Here is a 21,410-nt window from a genome sequence, read left to right as displayed (position 1 = left end):
TCCCCATAATGTATGCATTATCTCCTCTGGAAAGTTGCCACCATCACTCAAAATATTCAGAATTCTTCTTTGGGAATTTTCTTCAGAGCTTGGTGACCTTGTTTAGAATTTCTTCAGTACTGGAAATACTTCTTTTCAAAAATAGGTTACCAGAAATTCTCAAAAGTACTTTACTGTCAAGGTGAATAACCCAACTGGGTAATGATATTTTGAGCTAAAAATAAGGTGTGATTAATGTCTTTAGGTGGCTGGTAAATAGGTCCTGGAGACAATCCCCAGAGAAAAGCTGTGAAGTGTTTTTGAAAATTCAATATTACATTCCCCAACTCTCATTTGATTACGGTTCTGATAGACTTCCATAGACAGGGTTTTAACACCTTGATGGTAACCTCCTGTATGTGGAAGAACCCTGATTAAGACAGTCTTAACATAAATACAAGTAAGATTTGGGGTCTGTCTTTCCACAGTGATGTTCCCCTCTATGGTCTCCAGGCTCTCCAGGACTTAGGAACATTGTGGAGGTCAGTCTAACACGGGAAGTGGGAAAACAGTGAGCTAGGTACTTTCTCAAACAACATTCTGGGGAGGTATTATTTACTCCTCAGAATGTCCCAATTCACTGAGAGGACACTGAAGCCCACAGCAGGGCCCCAACCTACCGCAGGTCACACAGCTGGTTGAACAGAGCAGAGACACGAATGGCTCATGCATCCAGGTTCCCCTCACCTCTTCCTGCGGCCACAGCATGTTCCCAGCACCTCAGCCCCGAACGCCTGCATGCTGGGCCCTTTGAAGCAACCTAGATTCAGAGGCAGAACTGGGTAGGCAGGGATATAATTAAGTAATTATTAAAGCTTGTTCTTGGCTCCTGAAACATGTAAGATACCAGGAGATCATCTCTTTTCTGGAAGTGGTTTACTCAGATCCCTGAACTCCAATAAGATGGAGCTCTCTGCCACCTCATCCAGCCTCTAAGCTTTCTCCTTCAGAGATGCTGCCACCACAGGCCACTCTCCTGGAGGAGGCTGCCTGGGAGAGGGTTCATGTCATGTTCATGCCCTTGATACGGTGCTGTACGTTAACTTCTAGCCCAGCCAAATAAGCAGATTAAACAGGGAACCATCCCATTCTCAGTAATTTCTTATATCTCATCTACCCCAGATGAACAAATCTACAGAGAAATGGGGACAGACAGGTGTGGGAAGAAAGATGGAGAAAAAACGTAGCTGACTTTGTATTTTAATTGGAAAAGGTCACAATGTTCCAAGGGAGGGTTGGGAGGGACTTGCAGACAAGAGCACGTGTTCAAAAAATTAAGTGATCCAAACCATGTTAACTATTTGATTTATTCTCTGACCACATAACCTCCAGATTCTTGACTTGTTCCATTCTGCTGGTTCTTTTCACATTATACCTATTATAATTTATCTGCTCAGAAAAAGGCTTTGAAGTCCTGTTAATATATGACTCCAGGAAAATCCATGGTAGGGAGAAAAATTCAGCTCCTCAACCACTCTGAGGAATTTGGCTTTCTAAGGAGGCATTGTTTTAAAACCAAGAACAAGCCAGAGATTAGCAAGATCAGGTTTCACTCTTTCCCTCCCAAATCCTGATCCCTAATCCACTAGAGCTAATTTTGCATGATCCCTTTTCTGTATACTCTGGGGCTTGGGGTAGGTTTCTCTTAGATGGAGGAAGAGTCAGACGTGTTGCAGGGAAGGAGAAGGGGATTCATTTCATAAAGCTGCCAAAAATAAGTTCACGCCGGTAACAGCACGTATGATACGAACCTGCTCATACATGCTGAATAATCATCTGCATGGGAAGTTGCTTATAAAGATGATGACATTTAGGGTTTGGCATCTCAGCAGTTTTACTTTTGATCTTGGAAAAGTGCCCGGTGTAACCAAATCTTCCTCAATCTGGCTTGCCTGTCATTTTAATTATTTTGAGGGTCGGGGGCCACTCTGTCTCCTAATTGTGGAGTATCAGAGACCTATTTTCTGATCTAAAATGAACTCAATGGATGGACCTCAAAATCTGTGATCAAACAGCAACAGCGCAAACTTCAAAATGTTGTTTATACTCAAAATTTCAGCCTGCGGCAGATCACGTTTAACAAATTTCAAACCTCTTAAATTGAAATCTGAAACAGAAATTCAATAAGTTCTTAATTACATTTGCCCCAAAGGTAACAAGGAGTAGGCTCCACTCTTCATGGGCCTCCAGTCAAAGCTGGATTCCCACTAGGCTCAGTCATTTGGCCCCTGGGTGGGGCTGGTCTGCCTCTCACGACACCTCTTGCCTCCCTCAGAGGCTCCAAGTGGGGCTGAGGACAGAAGGAAATGGGCCTGAAGTTCTCAAGCAGCAGTTCCAGAGAGGGAAGAGGACTCTTTTGTTCTGAGTGGTCCAGGTGGGTGACGGGAGCGGAGAGAGGGAAGCCAGGGAGCCAGGATAGTTGGAGATCTGGATGTTAGAAGGATTAGGATGAGATAGCATGGGGGCCTCTTAAATGTTTCTTCTGCTCCTCAGAAAGAAGCAGTGGACAGACGTTGCTCCCTGAAGACAGACAGGCATTGTGCATCTGGGCTTCAGGAACGACACTGCCACTGAGCAGAGAAGCCCAGTCTAGATGCAGCATTTGAGCATGGCTCTACCTATCATAGGAGAAGGCAATGGCAACCCACTCCAGTACTCTTGCCTGGAGAATCCCACGGACAGAAGAGCCTGGTGGGCTACAGTCCATGGGATTGCAAAGAGTCAGACACAACTGAAGTGACTGAGTTTTCAAGCACGCACGACTTATCATGAGGCCAAATATAGACCTTTAGTGAAAGACAAGACAACACTCCTCTCGCTGATATGAAAAGAAATTTTAAAATCTTTGACGCATTTTATTTTTCCTAAAATTGCTGGAGAATCTTGGCACCAGAAGTTTGAGAAACAGCTTTAGTTTTCTCCCACCAGCCAGCAGATGTTTGAGAAAACACTCACCCAGCTCTAGGTCACCCTATGTGCATGAAGGGGCAGCTTGCTTTGTTGTTACTACACACTCACTGGCTAGGGTGAACTGATCATGTGAGAATAAGGATTCAGACAGCTGATTCTTAGGCAGTTGGGAGCAGGAATGATCTCAGCAGTGTGTGTTTCTATGGCTTTAGGAGAAGTTCATAACTGGCACCTGTTCTCCCTGGCTAAGGTCATAGTTTCCTGTTGCTAAATACTTTGAATATCGCCCCTCATTGAGATTCTGTTACAGAAATCAGAATATGTTAATATTTTGGCCATTCCCTGCATAAGTGGTCATAGTCACATGTTTGAAAGACAAACTAAGTTGACATTTCCCTCACTTTGCCTTCTAAATACAACATAGCATGCCTTCAGCAGTCATCCCTCCTCTGAAATTGATTCCACTAAGGTCACCAATGACCTCTTATTTATTAAAACGCCATGCGTACTCTTCAGCCTTCCCATACTTGATCTGGCAGTTAGTAGTGTGATCTTCTCCATCAGTTTTGAAACTGCCGCTCGTGTCTTATAGCCTCCATGACTCCCTATCTCCTGGATGTCCACGTCTCTCTCCGGCTATTCCTTTTAGTCTTCCTCATGACCCTCTTTGCCAGTTACTGAAGTCTCTTCTCAATCTATACTGTCTTCTTGGGCCACACCTATAGCTCCAACTGCCATCTATGTGGTGGCGGCTGCCACGTCCACGTTTCCAGGCCTCACCTCTCACTCGCTATCACTATCACTCACTATCGCGTTACTGCCTGAAACTGCCTACCCATCCCACCTCTGTTTGTGGAAAAATTATGCTCTATGACACTGGTCCCTGGTGCCAGAAAGTTGGGGACCGCTGCTCTAAAGGGTTCTGCTCTGTCCTATCTCTGGTCACATCTCTAGTCACATGTCAAAGAGTACATAGGGTCAAAGAGATGCTGCCACTGTGGGCCCATGTACCCCCTTTCTAGGCTCTGTTTCTGTGCTCGATACTGCAGGTTCCCCGTCTAAATGGTCCAAGTCTGCCCCTGAGGGATTCTGCCCCAGATCTGTCCTTCCAAGACTATTGCATCACTGGAAACACATACATAGGGTTGAAGGTGGCCAAGAAGTGGCTGTTTACAGTGGGGAGGGGTGTGGATGCAGGTTGGACATGAGGGTTAGATTGTCCATATACATATGTGCAAAATTCCTTGTGGTTCAAGATGGAGCTGGGGTGTTAGGCTGAGAGAAAATAGAGGTAGGATGTGGGATTGAGGCCTCTAACTGCATTCTTTCCTCCAGTCTCATGAATATTGGGAGGAAAGTGCTGGTTTCAAAGCATCTTTTACATGCCAAGTACCAAGTTAAATGATGAAAATCTAAGATGAACTAGACATAATCACTGACTTCAAGAAGCTCAGAAATAGAGAAGAAAGGAGACATTATAAAACCAGGTGAAGATCATATTCATAAAGGCATGTTTAAAGAGTTGTGTGGTAAGGGAGAATCAAGCCCTTTCAGGTAATATGGGTAGCCTCCCTATATAGGATAATATTTGAACTGGAATTAGAAGTTTGAGAGTAAGTTTGACAAGCTTGAGAGAGCCACTGTAAGCAAAGAAAACAGCAAATATCCAAGGAACCATGGTACTGAATGGCTGGGAAGGTAGCAAGGACTGGCATGAAAGACTTGTGGGATTTTCCAAGGAGCTTCTACTTCATCTGGAAGGCAATGGGGAATCTAAGGATTTAATAAAGAAGATTAATATGGTCTTATTCACATGTTTGAAAGATTTTTTCTCTAGACTAGACTTATAAGGGGGGATCTCTTGTTCTCCCCAACCCCTTCTTCCCCTTAAGAATCTAATCACCACTCTGTTGCCAAAATGATCCTACTAAAATACAAACTGAAACTCAAAATGGATTAAAGACATAACCAAAGGTGGGATACTATAAAACTCTTAGAGGAAAGCATAGGCAGAACACTCCTTGACATAAATTACAACAAGATCTTTTCTGATTCACTTCCTAGAGTAATGAAAAATACAAATAAAAATTTTTAAATGGGACCTATTAATCATCAAACTTAAAACTTTTGCACAGCAAAGGCAACCATAAGCAAACAAACAAGAAGACTATCCTCAGAACTGGAGAAAATATTTGCAAACAAAGAAACCAACAAGGGATTAATTTCCAAAATACATGAATAGCTCATGCAGCTCAATATATATGAAAATAAATAACTGAATCAAAAATGGGGTAAGATCTAAACAGACATTTCTCCAAAGATGACACATGGATGGCAAAACACACACACACACACACACACACACACACACACATGAAAGGATGCTCATCATCACTAATTATTAGAGAAATGTAAATCAAAACCAAAATGAGGCATCACTTCACATGGGTCAGAATGGCCATCATAAAAAAATTCTACAAGCAATAAGTGCTGGAGAGGGTGTGGAGAAAAAGGAACCCTCCTACACTGTTGATGGGACTATAAACTGGTACAGCCACTAGGGAAAACAGTATGGAGATTCCATTAAAAAAAATAAACTAAAAATAGAGCTACCATATAATCCAGCAATCTTACTCCTATGCATATATTTGGACATAAGCATAATCCAAAAGGTTACGTGCAACCTGGTATACATTGCAGCACTATTTCCAACAGCCTGGACATGGAAGCAACCTAAATGTCCATCAGCAGAGGAATGAATAAAGAAGATGTACTACATATATATAATGGAACATTACTCACCCACAAAAAGGAAGAAAATAGTGCCTTTTGCAGAGACAGGGATGGAACTAGAAACTGCAATACAGAGTGAAATAAGTCAGAAAGGGAAAAACAAATATCATATATCATTTATATGTGGAATCTAGAAAAACGGTACAGATGAATTTACTGGCAAAGCAGAAATAGAGTCATACACATAGAGAACAAACATGATTACCAAGGTGAGGGAGTGGGACGAAGTGGAAGATTAAGATTCACATATGATACCACTATAATGGCAGAGAGTGAAGAGGAACTAAAGAGCCTCTTCATGAGGCTGAAAGAAGAGAGTGAAAAAGCTGGCTTGAAACTCAACATTAAAAAAACTAAGATCATGGCATCTAGTTCCATCACTTCATTGCAAATAGATGGAGGGAAAAGAGAAAGCTGTGACAGATTTTATTTTCTTGGGCTTCAAAATCACTGCAGATGGGAACTGTAGCCACGAAGCTAAAAGACACTGGCAGCTTAGAAGGAAAGCTATGACAAACCTAGATAGCATTAAAAAGCAGAGACATTACTTCACTGACAAAGATCCATATAGTCAAAGCTATGGTTTTTCCAGTAGTCATGTATAGATCTGAGAGTTGGACCATAAGGAAGGCTGGCCACCATAGAATTGATGCTGTAAAACTGTGGTGCTGGAGAAGACTCTTGAGAGTCCCTTGGACTGCAAGGAGATCAAACCAGTCAATCCTAAAGGAAATCAACCCTGAATATTCATTGGAAGGACTGATGCTGAAGCTGAAGCCCCAATACTTTGGCTACCTGATGTGAAGAACTGACTCACTAAAAAACACCGTGATGACAGGAAGGACTGAGGCAAAAGGAGAAGGGGGTGGCAGAGGATGAGATGGTTAGATAACATCACCAACTCAATGGACATGAATTTGAACAAACTCCAAGAGATAGTGGAGGACAGAGGAGCCTGGCATGATGCAATCCATGGAGTCACAAGGAGTCAGACAGGACTCAGTCACTGAATGATAACAATATCATGACTCTGTATAAAATAGGTAACTAATGAGAACCTACTGTATAGCACAGAGAACTCTACTCAATGATCTGTGGTGACCTAAATGGGAATAGAATCTAAACCAGAGGGGATACATGTGTACAATAACTGATTCACTTTATAGCAGAAACTAACACAACATTATAAAGCAACTAAACTCCAATAAAAACTTTTTTTAAAAAAAGTAAAATAAAGAAACATCACCTGAGGAAAATATAAAAATAAAAAAATAAACTATAAACTGAATGTTGTCGCTCTTTTGCATCTTCTCATTGCCTAAGGGTTAGAGTACAAACTCTTCAGCACGGGTTTCAGGACCCTTTATGTCCTGCCCGCCTGCCTTCTCAGTCTAGTCTCTATCACTCTGCCACAGGCTTCTTCTGCCGCAGGCTTACGCAGTGACTTGCCCCATCCAGAAGGCACCATGCTCTCCATTTACTCTGTACCTGTGTCCTTCCCCAGCTCATCACCCTAACCCACTGCTTATCTTTCAAGCACCCTGGTGTAGTGAAAAGAGCACTGAATTCGCATCCAGGCTGATCAGGGTGATATTCCTGGCTCTGCCACATCCTGGCTCTATAATCTTAGGCAGGTCACTTCAATTCTCTGAGTTTTGGCTGTGTCCCCACCTTCGGGGACATAACATCCACTTTTGGTGCCCACTGTGAATACTAAATAAAGTAACATAAGTGTCTGGCATGAACTCAGCAGGCTCCTCTTGGAGCGAACCCTCTGGACCTACATGCCCATGGAACTAAGCCTTTACCCAGAGCTAACCTAAGCTGTACTTGCCTACTTTGTATTCCTGTGTCTGCCTTGATTCTTTGTTCTTACCTCTGGCCTGGGTCTGGTCAATGTTCTTCACACCAAAGGAGATTCTGCTTTCTAAATCCCTAGTCACTGGCTGACATCCTGCTCCTAATCCAGGGGATTCTTGAAATCATAATGTTGCCATTTGCACACTGAGCAGACAGACCCTGCTACTGCCCCTCTATTTGCAGGCTGATGTTAACACCAATGGAACCAAGCTTATTGCATCCTTGGAGTATATTTATGGCTGTTATTCACCTAAGAAGTTGTCTTAGCTCCTAAACCCAAATTCTGCATATTTCTAGTTTATTTCCACTTCCTTACCAACTAGCAAAAAAAGCATATACTCCACAATTTATGGCTAATAACTAAAGTATAAGTTATCATCTAAGTCACAATGCTTTAAGACAGAAAAGGCACGATAGGAGTTAACTGGATGTGTGATCAACCAACATGTAATCCAAATAGCCTTGGTCAAGATAACAGAGTGAGACCGAGAATGAGCGTTTCCTTCTTCCGTTCACCTCCTCCATGGGTCGTGGCTGTGCTGCCTTCAGCTCTAGCAACGTCTGTCCTAATTTTAGTTTGCTCTAGTCAGCTCAGCCTGTTGTTACAGTTCACTCAGAGAAGCATCCAGTCACGAAACGAGAGAAAGAGCATTGTCCCACTGCCTGGACTGCCCACGGCCAAGAGTGGCTCTGCCAGTGAGCTCTGCTGTGACAGGGTACCGAGGGTAGATGTGGGTGGGAGGTGAGGCAGCTGTACTGTGGAGCTTGTCATTCTTACTTGACAACTGTTTGTGTTTTAGAAACTCTTGGCACAGGGTTATAATACCCCACCCACTCTGTCTTGGTAACCACCACTTGCCCTCCCTATGAGAGGTCTTGCCAACTCCAAGATGAGGCAAGGCCATGCTCAGCAGCCCTGGCTGGCTCCTGCTCTGGCACTTGAAGGGCCCTTTCTTGCATCTGGTCAAACCCGCAACTTCCTGCAACTCTTAGAATCAAGTACTTAGGAGAGGGTTCAGGTGTCAAAATGCTACTTCCCCCAGAGATGGGCAATGGGCACAAAAACTCCCTTCTGCTTTTAATAAGTATATTGAATACTAAGACGATCCTTTGTGCGTTGCTGTGAGAGTCCATGGTGTGCTCTACATGGTGCGAACACATTTCTTCTGGCATTTGATAATGCATTGCCACTCAAAGGAAATTCCCTTCAGCCTTTCTATTTCACCATCACATATGGCCTTGAGCCAGCCCACCGCATGAAACTCCTAGGAGCAGGGTAAAAGAGAAAAAAGAAGCCAGGCCCACTTTGCCCTATAAACATGATAAAGATCAGGGGATAGGGTACAAAAGTGCACTGAGGGGTTAAATATCCTCATTCACCAGTCTCCCTGTCTTTTGCCTCTATCTCAGATTTGAGGAATTTTCCATGTTACTTGTTTAACATCTCTTGAAAAACAGTAATCACTGAGCCACCGTTGTGTGCCAGTGTTTCTAATGCATAGGGTCACCTATGAGCAGTCCCTACTGCCCTCACAATCTCAAAGTTGGTAAGAAAAAACAAATGGCCTCAGAAGGCAATTAATGGAATGAAAAGTTGTAATCATTAAAAATTCTCCATTTGCTTCAAAGACATATTATCTTAGGCCAATGCAATGTAAAGGTTTGAAATTACAGAATTTGTAAGACAAGGCATTAAGTCTGGAATATGGAATTTTTCCAATAGAACACACCTGCATTGGATGAATATACCCAGATTCAGTGAGAGTCACTCAGTTGTGCCCAACTCTTTCAACCCCATGAACTATACAGTCCATGGAATTCCCCAGGCCAGAATACTGTAGTGGGTTGCCATTCCCTTCTCCAGGGGATCTTCCCAACCCACGGATCAAACCCAGGTCTCCTGCATTGCAGGCAGATTCTTTACCGTCTGAGCCACCAGGGACACCCAGTACCCAGACTGAAGTGTGATACTGCAGCCCTTGCTCCAGCAGCCAACTTTGTAAAGAGTCAGAGTAGATGGAACCATTGGAAACAGTGCTAAGAGCTACTCCAGTCAGAGACCCTCACAAGTTTGATGAAAGGCAAGGGAAAGAGGAAGAGAAGGAACGGAGCTCACCTTGAAATGGAGATTCCAGGGTCAAGAGAGGACGGTGTAACTTTCTGAGCTATGCCCTCCCTTGGGCCTGGCCAGGTCAGTTTTGCCAAATGTTTTCAACCCAGTGAATGGTCGACTGGCTTTTTCCATTCCAGCCTGTACGAATGCGCCTCTGATTTTATAACTGCAGTCAGTTAGAACAATGGGATTTGCTTTTGAAATTTTGCTTTTCAGACGCTAGTGCTGCAAAACATCTATTTCTACTGGCTTGCCAGTGGAGCTTCTAAAACCAAAATTTTTTTAAGCACTGGGTTTTTGGTAAATAACATGCCCAACCTCTCCCTATAACTAGAACCACGGTTGACACCCTCCTCATTCGGAGCTCAAAGCCCTGGCCAAAGACTGTTGTTCTGATTTATTCGTGGATGAGAGCCACATTGAGCAAAAGCACAGAGGCAAACAGACAAACACAGACCATGGAAGTCAAGTTTACCTTTGGGTGCTTCGCCTAAAGTAGGGAGATTAGTACCTAAAAGCTCAGGTTCTGCTGGGAGATGGGTCTGGATTTGAATTTGAAATCAACTACATAAGCAAATCATTAAAACTAAACCTATCTTCCTCATCTGTAAAATGGGCATGTCAATTGTACTAACATTTGATTTTTTGTAAAGAGTAAATGAAAAAACAACAGAAAGTACTTGGTACAGGGAAAGTAAAACCATATTCTGGCATTTGATTTTGTTCTATACACATAGAACAAAACGAAACAGAGGACTCTTGGGTCCACCAAATGACTATGGTTCTGTGTGAGGGCAATTCCAAAGGGCTCTGGTTGGCTTTGTTACTTGCCTCTTTCTCCACCTTCTCATAGAAAGTGATTCTTACTAATGACTAGCATGTTTCAGAGAAAGAGAGCCCAGGAAGGCCCCAAGGTATAACTGACCAGGAGACTGGAAACACCAGCCTGTGCTTTCTGCTAGACTCGGGCTGGTGGTACACTGTGGCTTTGACTAGGGCAGAGCAAGTTGACCAAGATAATAGCTCTAGCCACTAAATGTCATGTCCTCAGAGGAACATGTGGTCTTTCTCCAAATAATTGGCCAATTAAATTTTAAACCCAGGAGTCTTTTTCTTAAAACATACATATTTGTATGACTGTTTCAAAAATACCCAAGATCTGTAAATACATTATTTATAGCCTTGTAAAAATGTGTGCCAGATGAGCAGAAAAGACGGCTGGTTTACTTTGCTTTAGTCTCTCACTGTGGTGGCTTAAGGGGTTCAGAGCTGTTGCTTTCTCTCTGTTGTTAGCAACTAGATATTTTCCAAATAACTAGTTATTCGAATTGAACCTGTTCTTCTTTTTTTCCAAACACACAGACACACACAGAGTTGTATATACAAAGACAATTTGAATATCCCCTCCATGGGCAAACATGAGGAGCTGTCACAGTTGGAATATTTGCTTCAGTTATAGTTAGGTGATCCTGGGCAGAAAATTTAGCTTTTCCGGATCTCAGGTTTTTTAAATATAAATAAGCAGATCATCTTAGGCCCACAGATGTGTTTTGTTTGGCCAATATTGTTTTAGAAATGCGAATGACTTTTCTAAGCATTCACTCTCCAGTTCCCACAGTCTTAACCACCCCTAAAATCATCCAGCTGATTGCCTTCTCGTGTTTGCTTCCCTTGTTCAGTTCCTGAAAGCATTTGGATCACAGACCCTGAATGAAAAGATCCAGAGGGCTTCCTCTAGCTATGAGACTCTGCTATGCTGATTCTATCTAGTTGCTAAATTGTTTAATCTCTTTGTTGAAAGAGTAAATAAAATCCTCATTCTTTTACAGTTAGGAACAACTGAAGCGTGGCTCAGACAAAAAAGAAAAACCATTACTTTCTGATAGGTAACTGAAGTTAAATCTCTTTGCAAATGTTTTTGAAGACCCCTATTCTCTAACTCTAGATTCTTCAAGATATCACGTGTTTCAAGCAGACAACTCTCTCTCCTTTTTGTATCTGAAACTCTCCCAAAGTTTCTGTTTGTCTTTCTTCCTTCATTTTTGGCTCTTTCAGTAAGGATATTGGGCAAATATTCCTGACAACTTAAGCTCTAGATGTGACAAATAAAGATTTAAATTGTATGATTAACCATCAGATCCACAAAGGGATAACTTGACCTTCCAGTTGCTTTGGGCTTGGAGCCAACAGAAATTGAGTCAGACCTTCATTTTGAATAAAGGCTTGAGGGACCAAGTCAGATCTAAGAAGGGTAGAAAAGTCTTCATTTGTAGAGTTTTGCTCAAAGAATACAACATCCTTCCTGCCAAACCGGGCTTAATGGCTCCACCATCCAAAGGTTATAGATTTTATTGACCCAACTGGAATTCCATCCTGAGAGCACAATCTGTTCCACTTAGATCTCAGAAACAATATACGTGAGGCAATGATTTCAATTTTGTATTCATTGCTGAATTGCTATAAACTGGGGACAATTGCCTCAACTTTCCTTGTCTGAATCTCATTCATCATTTATAGCAGAGCCACTGCTCCCAAACTGACAGTGGCCTGGGACAGTGCACAGTCACCCGGGGGTCATATTAAAATGCTGATTCCAATTCAGTGGGTGTGGAGGAGGCCCTGAGATTCTGCATTCTGATTGCTCCCAGCTGCTGGCTTCTGGTCCATGACCACATTGAGAGGAAGGAGGACTTGGAAAGCTTTGTTCATTTCACTTAGGTGTTTCTTTGCTTCTAAGTGTCAAATTCTGTGCCAGGCTTTGGGAATACTGAGATGCATGGAACACAATCACTTTTCCCCTCAAACTCACCATTTTAAACAGGACACAGACACATAAGTATCTAGTTATGATAAATATACTGTCTTTACAATATGAATAAAGTCCTGCAGAAGTTAAAGAAGAGAGCTGAGAAAATCATAAAAAATCATAACTTACAAAGTACAAATCATATAAAATCATAACTATACAAATCATATAAATACAAATCATATAAAATAATATAAAATCATAACTCACAGTCAAAGTACAAATATTCCTATCTCTTTGGATTTCCCTTTCTTTTTTCCCTGTGCATGATCCATCAGGAAAACCAGACCTGTAATGGGAACCCAGATCAGACCTCCCTTAAATTAATATTCCCAAAGGTCAAGTTTTAGACAAACTGCATATAAGCAGATACTTTCAAAAGATAATTTTCAAAAAGGTAAAATCACATTTCTCAAGCAAGTACAAAACTAATGCATGTCAACTATTTTAGCTAACTAACTCTGCTTCAAGAGCAGGCCCTGTATATATAGGCAACATTGAGACAAGATTGCTGGGTTGGATACAGAACTGGTTAACATCCAATAGTCCTATAAACTGTGAACTTTTAGGATGTTTGTTCTATTGGACAGAAACTACTTGTATCTCTAGCAGATAAAAATCTACATGATAACAGCATTTCTCTAGAGCTGTAAAATATCCCAGACCATAGGAAGCCAAACCTAGCTCTGAAATAATTTGGGGTATTTTCTTTTTCTTATTTTCAAGAAAAAAATTTTTTATTTATTATTTTCTTATTTATTACTTCAGATAAAATTTGTGATTGTATACTCAGCCTCTTAAAAATTATTGTGAGGAAGGAGAAGATCCCTCCTTATATTAATCATATCTATGGATACTCAAGGATATGAACCTTCCTTTAGTTTGATTAGATTTCATTGCCAGATGAAATAATCTACACTAATAATAATACATGTCATTCACTGAGGCACTAACTAAATATATATTTGAGTTTCATTATCTCTCCAGTTTTCAGAGCAGTTCTTGAAGTAAGTAAAATTGTCCTGATTTAACAGTTGGAGAAATAGTCTCAGGGGGTTAGATGATTTGCTTAAAGACACTCAACTAACGGCAGAACCAGGCTTCAAACACAAACTTACTATTACAAAAACAAGAAATACTTAAGGAACAAAGGTGAGGCTGTAATGCTAGGCAGGAGTAGGTTGTCTTTGGGACCCCTGTGACTTGAAAGTTTTTTTCACAGTGCTTAAAATGTCTAGCATCAAAGTAAATCCTTTGGGTAAAGGCATTGTTTTCACAACTCATGTCAAAAATTAAAAAACACTTGATAGCAAATGAATAGGGAAGTGTAGAGATAGCAGTGCCCAAGTGACAGACATCGTGGGATAATACTCCCAAAGGGAACTGGTATCTCAGACTCCAGGGCCTAGAACAGCAGAAGACTTAAGAGGGCTGGGTTAAAATCCCAGTTAATTTAACATGAAACCGGGGTAAGAACTATCTGGGAGAAGAAGTTTTCAGAATGAATGGCTAAGACAGATTGTTAAAAATTGAGAATTTATGGGCTCCATCCCAGAGTTTCTGATTCAGTAAGCCTGGATGGAGCCTAGGAAAATGCTTTTTTTTTTTTTTTTTAAAGTGTCTAAGGAAAGTCTAACAACAAAAAGTGATCATTCAGATCAAAGTGTGGTATCTCCTGCCTATCTGGCCCATGTAGCTTTCCTGTGATAGAGGCTGTCTTCTCCCTCTGCAATCCACCCCATCCAGCCATTGATCATTATTTATCATTATTTATGTCTTGTTTGCCCACTCTATGCAGACTTAAGTGTGCATTCAAATCATCCAGGAATCTCATTAAAATGTAGATTGTGCTGCAGCCGGTCTGGGATGGGGCCCTAAACCTCTAATAAATTCTCTGGGGAGGCAGATACTGCTGGTCCTTGACCATACTTCTAGCAGCAAGATTCTCCATTATTGATTCCTCACTTTGGCTGAGGGCTTCCCAGGTGGCACAGTGGTAAAGAATCTGCCTGCCAATGCAGGGAACTCAGGTTCAATTCCTGGTCCAGGAAGATTCCACGTGCCCTGGGGCAACTAAGCCTATGTGCCACAACTACTGAGCCTATGAGCACAACCTAGAAGTTGTGCTGGGCTATGAAGCCTGGGTGCCTAGAGCCTGTGCTCTGCAATAGGGAAGCCGCTGTAACGAGAAGCTCAGGGTGTATGTATAACTGAATCACTTTGCTGTACAGAAATTAACACAACCCTGTTAATTTAACGATACATGAGTAAATCTTAAATGGAAGATTCTGGTGTGTTTGGTCCAGACATAATAGTCATTATGTCCTGGCCAAAGCTCCATAATGATGAAGATGACACACAGTGGACTTGAGAAACGCTGCTCCAGGTGGGCCAGGGTGTACTAGTGCCAAGCCTCCTTTGTCTCTTTCCCACCAATTTCTCGTTGGATTTCCATTCAAAGACCCTAACACTCAAATCTGGGCCTTGCAGGAGATGCAACGAAAGCCTTTGCAACCGGAGACCTGGTTCCTGCCCATTGTCCCAGGAAGTTCAAAGACCAAGGGCAGCAGGCATAGTGTTGACTCAGCATTCCTCCCTGAGCAGGCCTTGGATATTGGTGAGTTTAATTTGGCATTTATAGCATTCACAGCCACTTCTCAACCCTTATAATTATATCCCAGATCTCACTCAGCCTCCTTCAGCTAAGGTTTAAAAGCTAAGAGCTTTCTTAAAACATCCAGCTATTAAAACTTCATGGCCTTTTACAATATGTCAGTTGACAGAGGTATTATGAAACACTGCCTAGTGTAATTAAAATTACACTGCAATTGTCAACACCTATTAATCAAGCACACTGTGTGAAGAGATAGTCAGGATCGCACAGTCTGTTCCCTAGATGGCTAACCAGGCCTGGGGCTTTCCTAATCCATCCCCAAAGCCTGGGGGCCTTGCCATCAGCTGTGAGCTGCAAAGACCAGACACTCGACCAGAAATTGGCCAGCCTGCTAGTGACTTCTGCTCTCATCTTCCTTACCTACAGGAATGCTGGCTTCCTACTACACCTTCCTAGGGGACTTCAGGAACAGCTTGAGCAGGCCAGATGTTGTATTTCTCCTTTATGGGCCCAGCTACACTGATATAAACAAACCTTGGTTTGTGACTCTCAGCATGACTACCTAAGTATCTAAGATGAGTATGGTTTTGGCTGGCATCCTTGAGAATGTCTTGTCTCCTTGTCACCTATCACCACCAAACTCCTCCAAGAAAAGGTCCCCAGATGCTTCAGGCTCCCCAACACTGCAAACTGATGTGACCACCTCTCTCCTCTGTCCCTTGAATATCACCAATTCCATCCTTGTAGCAGAATCCAGCATTCTCTCAATCCTCACTCTCCATAAACTCTGTTTTCAGTTTCATGCTGTTGACCTTGGTTCTTCCTCTAAAGTTCACATCTTGGGAATGCCCTGAGGGTCCAGGGATTAGGACTCCATGCTCTCACTCACTGCCAATGGCCCAGGTTCAATCCCCAGCCAAGGAACTAAAAACCCACAAGCCGCACCGTGTGGCCAAAATAATATTTTTAATAAAAATAAAAAATAAAAAGTTCGTACTTGACTCCCAGGTCTATATCATCTAGCCCCTGCTCACCCTTCCTTTTTATCCCATGCCCCCTTCTTCCTCATTCTCCAGGACCCTGTTACCCTGGCCATCTGCCTTCATTTCCACCCTGCCATGCTTTTCCTACCTCAGCATCTTTGCCATGCTCTTCCCTCTCCCAAGAACTCACCCCACTCCTCTTTCAAGGCCAGGTTCTTCTCACCAGCCCACTGCAGCTGAAATGACACCTGCTGAAAGATGTCTTCCTAATCTCCCCCTCAAGAAGCATACGCCCCCCTCTCTGAATATTCTCTATCACAGCATCAGCTTATTTCCTTCATTACTTATATCATTTGTAGTTATTGATTAGTTTCTTTGCTTACTTGATCCATCCGTCTTTTCCAGTGGATGATAATATCCATGAGCAAGACCATGTCTATCTTGCTTATCAATGGATCTCCAGCAACAGGAGTCAAACTTCTTGACTAACCCACCCTGTATCACTTCTCTCCCTTGGCTCTGAAGTGTTTTGTTCCCTGGTCTTGCACTGAACCTTCTTTCCTTCATCTGTCTCCTCCATCACTTCTTAAGAGTTATCCTTGGCCCTCATGTCTTCTCAGGGACATGGTTAGTTCATGGACAACCTCCTCTTCAGGTCAAAGAGCTACATCTCCATCCCACTATTCTCTAGCACCTGATATCCACCTTTGATGCCTACCTTCAGACTGTTATATTTGCTGGATATTTCTATCAAGATGGTCAGCTTTTCTACTAAACCAGTCTTTCTTCTTGACTTCATTTCTCTTGATACTATCACCATCTCTTTGATCATTGAGGCTCAGAATCTCAACATCATTTTTGACTCTGATTCTTTCCCTTCAATCAGATTAAGAGCTACACAATAACTACCCATTTGCTTCTGTCCCTGCTCTTATTCAGACCCACACAACCTCTTCCCTGGACTATAGAAATTACCTCTTAACTGTTCTCCCCACCATGATTCATTCTTCTGCCACTAGACTGACTGATCTTCACTGTATTATGTCAGGGCCCAAACACTTTCAGTGTCTCCCTACTGACAACAAGGTATACTCCAAATTCCTTAACCTGACAATCAGGCCCCTGATTACCTTTCTTGTTGGGTCTCTAGCACCATCCAATCTGTAGTTTTCATGCTCTAGTCAAATTTTATAGCTTCCTATTCCTTGTTCTCAACTTTCTCACTTCAAATTCTTTGCTTCTGCCAATTTCTTCACCTGAAATGCCCTCCTTCATCTTCATTTGACAGATTATTTCAAGAGCCACCTGCAAGGATACCTTGTGAATCCTTTTTTTTTTTTTTTTCTGATTCTGTCCCACAAGAGTGAATGTTTCCTCATCCTTAATGGTCTGTTTACCTCTTACATCACTAGTCTTTAAATTTCAGTGTGTGTATACTTATGTCTCTTTCAGACTGTATTTAAGTTCTCTTAGGATGGAGAAAAATAAATACTATGTCTTAGCTATCACTACTCTCCTGATGTGTACATACATACACACACATGCACAAGGACATGTTAAGAGTCCTGAATAAGGACTACAAATAATGACTATCCTCAAGGTAGCCTATAGAGAACTCATTGTCACTCATGAAGGGCTGAAGCCAGTTTACATAATACAGTTGCCAGAGTAATGCTGTGGCTTGTTCTCTGTAGAGCTTAGACTTTAATCCTAAACTAAATTAAAACCACCCATGTGATTATCCTCCCAGCTGTGATTTGACTACATCCTCCTGGCTGAATTCATGGAAAGACATCAGCCTAGATACAGAAGAAACCACTCCACTTGCCTGAGAGCCTGGATGCAGAGCCTGAGTCAGCACAGACCGACCATCAGTACGGAGCCAGTGAGGTTGTACAGGCAGGCATTTCTGTAGCATGACGTGGAGTGTTTGCCAGAGAAAGCTGAGGACTTGCACCAGCAACAAATGGTTCTCTCATCACTGAACTCATGTGGCACTTTTAAATCATTCATCTTCAGGAAACTTAATCAGGCAATATGTGAAGTCACCACTGTAAGTGGCTAGCACTCACCCGATACATAGGGGACACTCAATATTTCTTTAAAGAAAGAATGAATCAATGAGCTTCTGTATTCCTTTCCCACCTGGGGAAGCCTACACATTCTGCTACTAAGAAGACATATCTTCTTGGCGACTGCTGACACTTCACAGGATACCTCCAATCACTACTGCTTACCCAGAAACTGCGTCCAGAAATCTGGCATCATTAAATCTCCCACTCCACCAAAAAATTCTACCTCTGCCTAGAGCTCCATGTGGAGGGAGTAAAAACAGAGATTTAAAATCAAAGAGACCTAGTGCTGCATTCCAGCTCTGTGACCTTACACCTATGCTGTCCAGTATGGCAGGCATCAGCCACACATGGCTACTGAAATCTAAATTAACTTGTGTCAGACCCCTTGGACTATAGCCCGCCAGCCTCCTCTGTCCATGGAATTGGCCAGGCAAGAATACTGGAGTGGGTTACCATGCCCTCTTCCAGGGGATCTTCCCAACCCAGGGATCAAACGCAGGTCGCCTGCACTGCAGTCATATTCTTTACCATCTGAGCCACCAGGGAAGCCCCTAATTAAAATTAGATAACATTGAAAATGTAGTAGAGTCGACTCATTGGAAAAGACCCTGAAGTTGGGAAAGATTGAAGGCAGGAGGAGGAGGGGATGACAGAGGATGAGATGGTTGGTTGGATGGCACCACCGACTCAATGGACATGAGCTTGAGCAAACTCCAGAAGATGGTGAAGGACAGGGAAGCCTGGTGTGCTACAGTCCATGGGGTCACAAAGAGTCGGACGTGACTGAGCAACTGAACAACAATAAATTTAGTTCCTCAGTAGCACTGGCCACGTTTGAGGTGCCCAGTAGCCACAGGGGGCTAATGGTTTCCATGCTGGACAGTGCAGAGATAGAATGTTCCCAACACCCCTGTAAGTTCTATTAGACAGCACTGCCACAGACAAGTCACTTAATCTCTTTGGAGCCTCAATTTACTCATTTGTAAAGAGCAAGTCAGCTGGACTAGATGGTACCTAAGGTTCTTCCCTCCTCTGAAAATTTTGGAAAGTAGAGAATCTAGACGTGTTTCCTTTGAAGCAGTCATTAGAATAGAAGATAGCCTGAGAATAAGGACAGTCAAAGCTGAACTACTCAATAAGCTCAAGACGGGCCTTGGGGAAAGGGGAGAAGTTGGCTTTGGCACAGGGCCACGCAGGCTCTGACTGTGCTAAAGCCACATCGGTCTCTCACTCCTGCACCTATACTCCCTCTTAAACCTTTCGCCAGCTTCAGAAATTATCTTCAGCTCTTTGAGCCTCCTCTCCAATAGGGAAGAGTTGGCTAATGTGATCAACTAAGTACCATTTTATTTTAGCATTGATGGCTAAAGGGTCCAAAGTCACAGCTCAGCCTGCCAGAGGGCAAGAGCACAAGGCAGGGTTTAGCAGGGCTTGACCCGTCACTACACAGCTGTGTAACCTTGGACAGATTACCTGCTGGAGCACCCTCTCTTCAAGGGTAACATTACGTAAAGCTATGGGCTCCAAGAGCATCCCTGATTCCAAGATTCTAGATTGTAGCATTAGGTTTTCCAAACCAACAACAGGTCAGTGGGGAAGTCGTATTTTCAAGGCAGAAGGAGAAGTCAGCATTTGTCTTTGGAGGGACAAGCTAGCTTGGCCCTGAGAAGATGGGAAGGGTCTCATGGGAGAGGGCATTCCCCTCCCCCAAAGCCTTAGGCTGGGCAGCACGGAACAATCTGTCCTTGTTCTGACTGAACTCCCTCCTGGTGATGAGTCACATGGCGGAAAAGGTGTGTCCGGTGCCCGCCTGCCATATCTGGTTAATGGAATGCCTTATATGGCACTTGTTTTTCTGACAGGTGATATGTTCCTGCACATGAAGTTCATTTTAAGTCAGTTCTTCAGGTGACGTTCAGACAAGGTTTGTTTGGTTTGGTTTCACACAATATTGTCTCAAAGTTAACAGTCTTTCCACTGGGAAATTTCTTTCTGGATATGTCCAGCTGCCACAGCTTCTAATGCTGTAGAAGTCACTCAGATCAAGGGACCAAAGTGAGGGCTGCAGAGTCCCCTTCCCCTCTTACATATATCTCTGTGTTTTCCTGAGAAGAGAGCATCCTCAGGGGCAGGAGTGTAGACAACCAAAGCCCTACAGGGTTCTACATCCAGGATACTGAGCCTCCCATGTGGTCTTCCCACCCTTGTGTCCTTCTTCTCATGGCACATGGATTCTGCAGGATAGAAAGACTTGGCATGTCCATGCTGGCTGAGCACGGACAATGATGAGACGGCATCCTGGTAGGGGGCAGAGCATGGCCCTGCATTCTTAAGACCAGTTCACCCTGCTAACAGATTATACACCAGGCCTTCTGCCTGCTCACCCCCAGCAGGGAATACTGGCCTATCTCAACTGAAGGCCATAATGCTTCAGCCCTGGCAGTAAAGGCTATGAACCTGCCTGATCCTGGAGTTTCCCAGTACCCTTTGTGAGAGCCAATGCCTTTCCATATAGGCTCTAAGCCTTACAACCACCCTGCAAGGCAGATATTATCTTCCCCACTTTACAGAAGAGGAGAGTAAGGGTCAATGACTGACCTCACCCAAGGCTACCCAAGCAGGCAGGTGACAGAGCTGGGACTAGGGCTAGTTCTGAGAGGCTTCAATACCCACACTCTGGTTCCCTGAAGACTGGAGCCCTCCTAAGAGTGCATGAGTTTAAGGGGTAGAGATTGAGAAGCTTGAGGAAAAAGCCTAGGAGAGGAGATACATTACATTTTTAAGCTGTTGTTAAAAAAAAAAAAATTATCACAAACGTAGTGGCTTAAAGCAACACATATTTATTCCTTTAGAGTTTTGGAAGCCAGAAGTCTGAAATCAAGGTGTCAGCAGAGCTGGTGTCTTCTGGAGGCCCCAGGGGAGAATCCATTTCTTTGCCTTTTCCAGCTTCTAGAGACCACCTCCTGTCCTTGCTCCCATCACTCTGACCTCTCGTTTCAGTCCTTGACATCTCCTACATCCTCCTGTGACCTTCCTGTCTCCCTCTGATAAGAACCCTTGTGATTACATTAAGGGGCCACTCAGATAACCTTGGGATAATCTCCCCTGTCAAAGTCCTTAGCTTAATCACACCTCCAAAGTCTCTCTTGCCAGATAAGGAAACATATTCACAGGTTCCAGGGATCAGAACATGGACATTGAGAGGGGGAGGCATTTA

General features: G+C 43.0%; 1 long non-coding RNA gene across 1 annotated transcript in view; it reads right to left on the bottom strand.

Moving 5' to 3' along the window:
- The window catches only part of LOC138421988 (uncharacterized), a 293,130-nt gene that overhangs the window by 42,725 nt on the left and 228,995 nt on the right, over positions 1 to 21,410 (bottom strand). The window lies entirely within an intron of this gene.

Source organism: Ovis canadensis, chromosome 16, assembly GCF_042477335.2.
Source record: "Ovis canadensis isolate MfBH-ARS-UI-01 breed Bighorn chromosome 16, ARS-UI_OviCan_v2, whole genome shotgun sequence".
Taxonomy (NCBI): Eukaryota; Metazoa; Chordata; class Mammalia; order Artiodactyla; family Bovidae; genus Ovis; species Ovis canadensis.
Note: the sequence above shows the minus strand (reverse complement) of the source record. Positions and strands in the feature narration are given on the sequence as shown.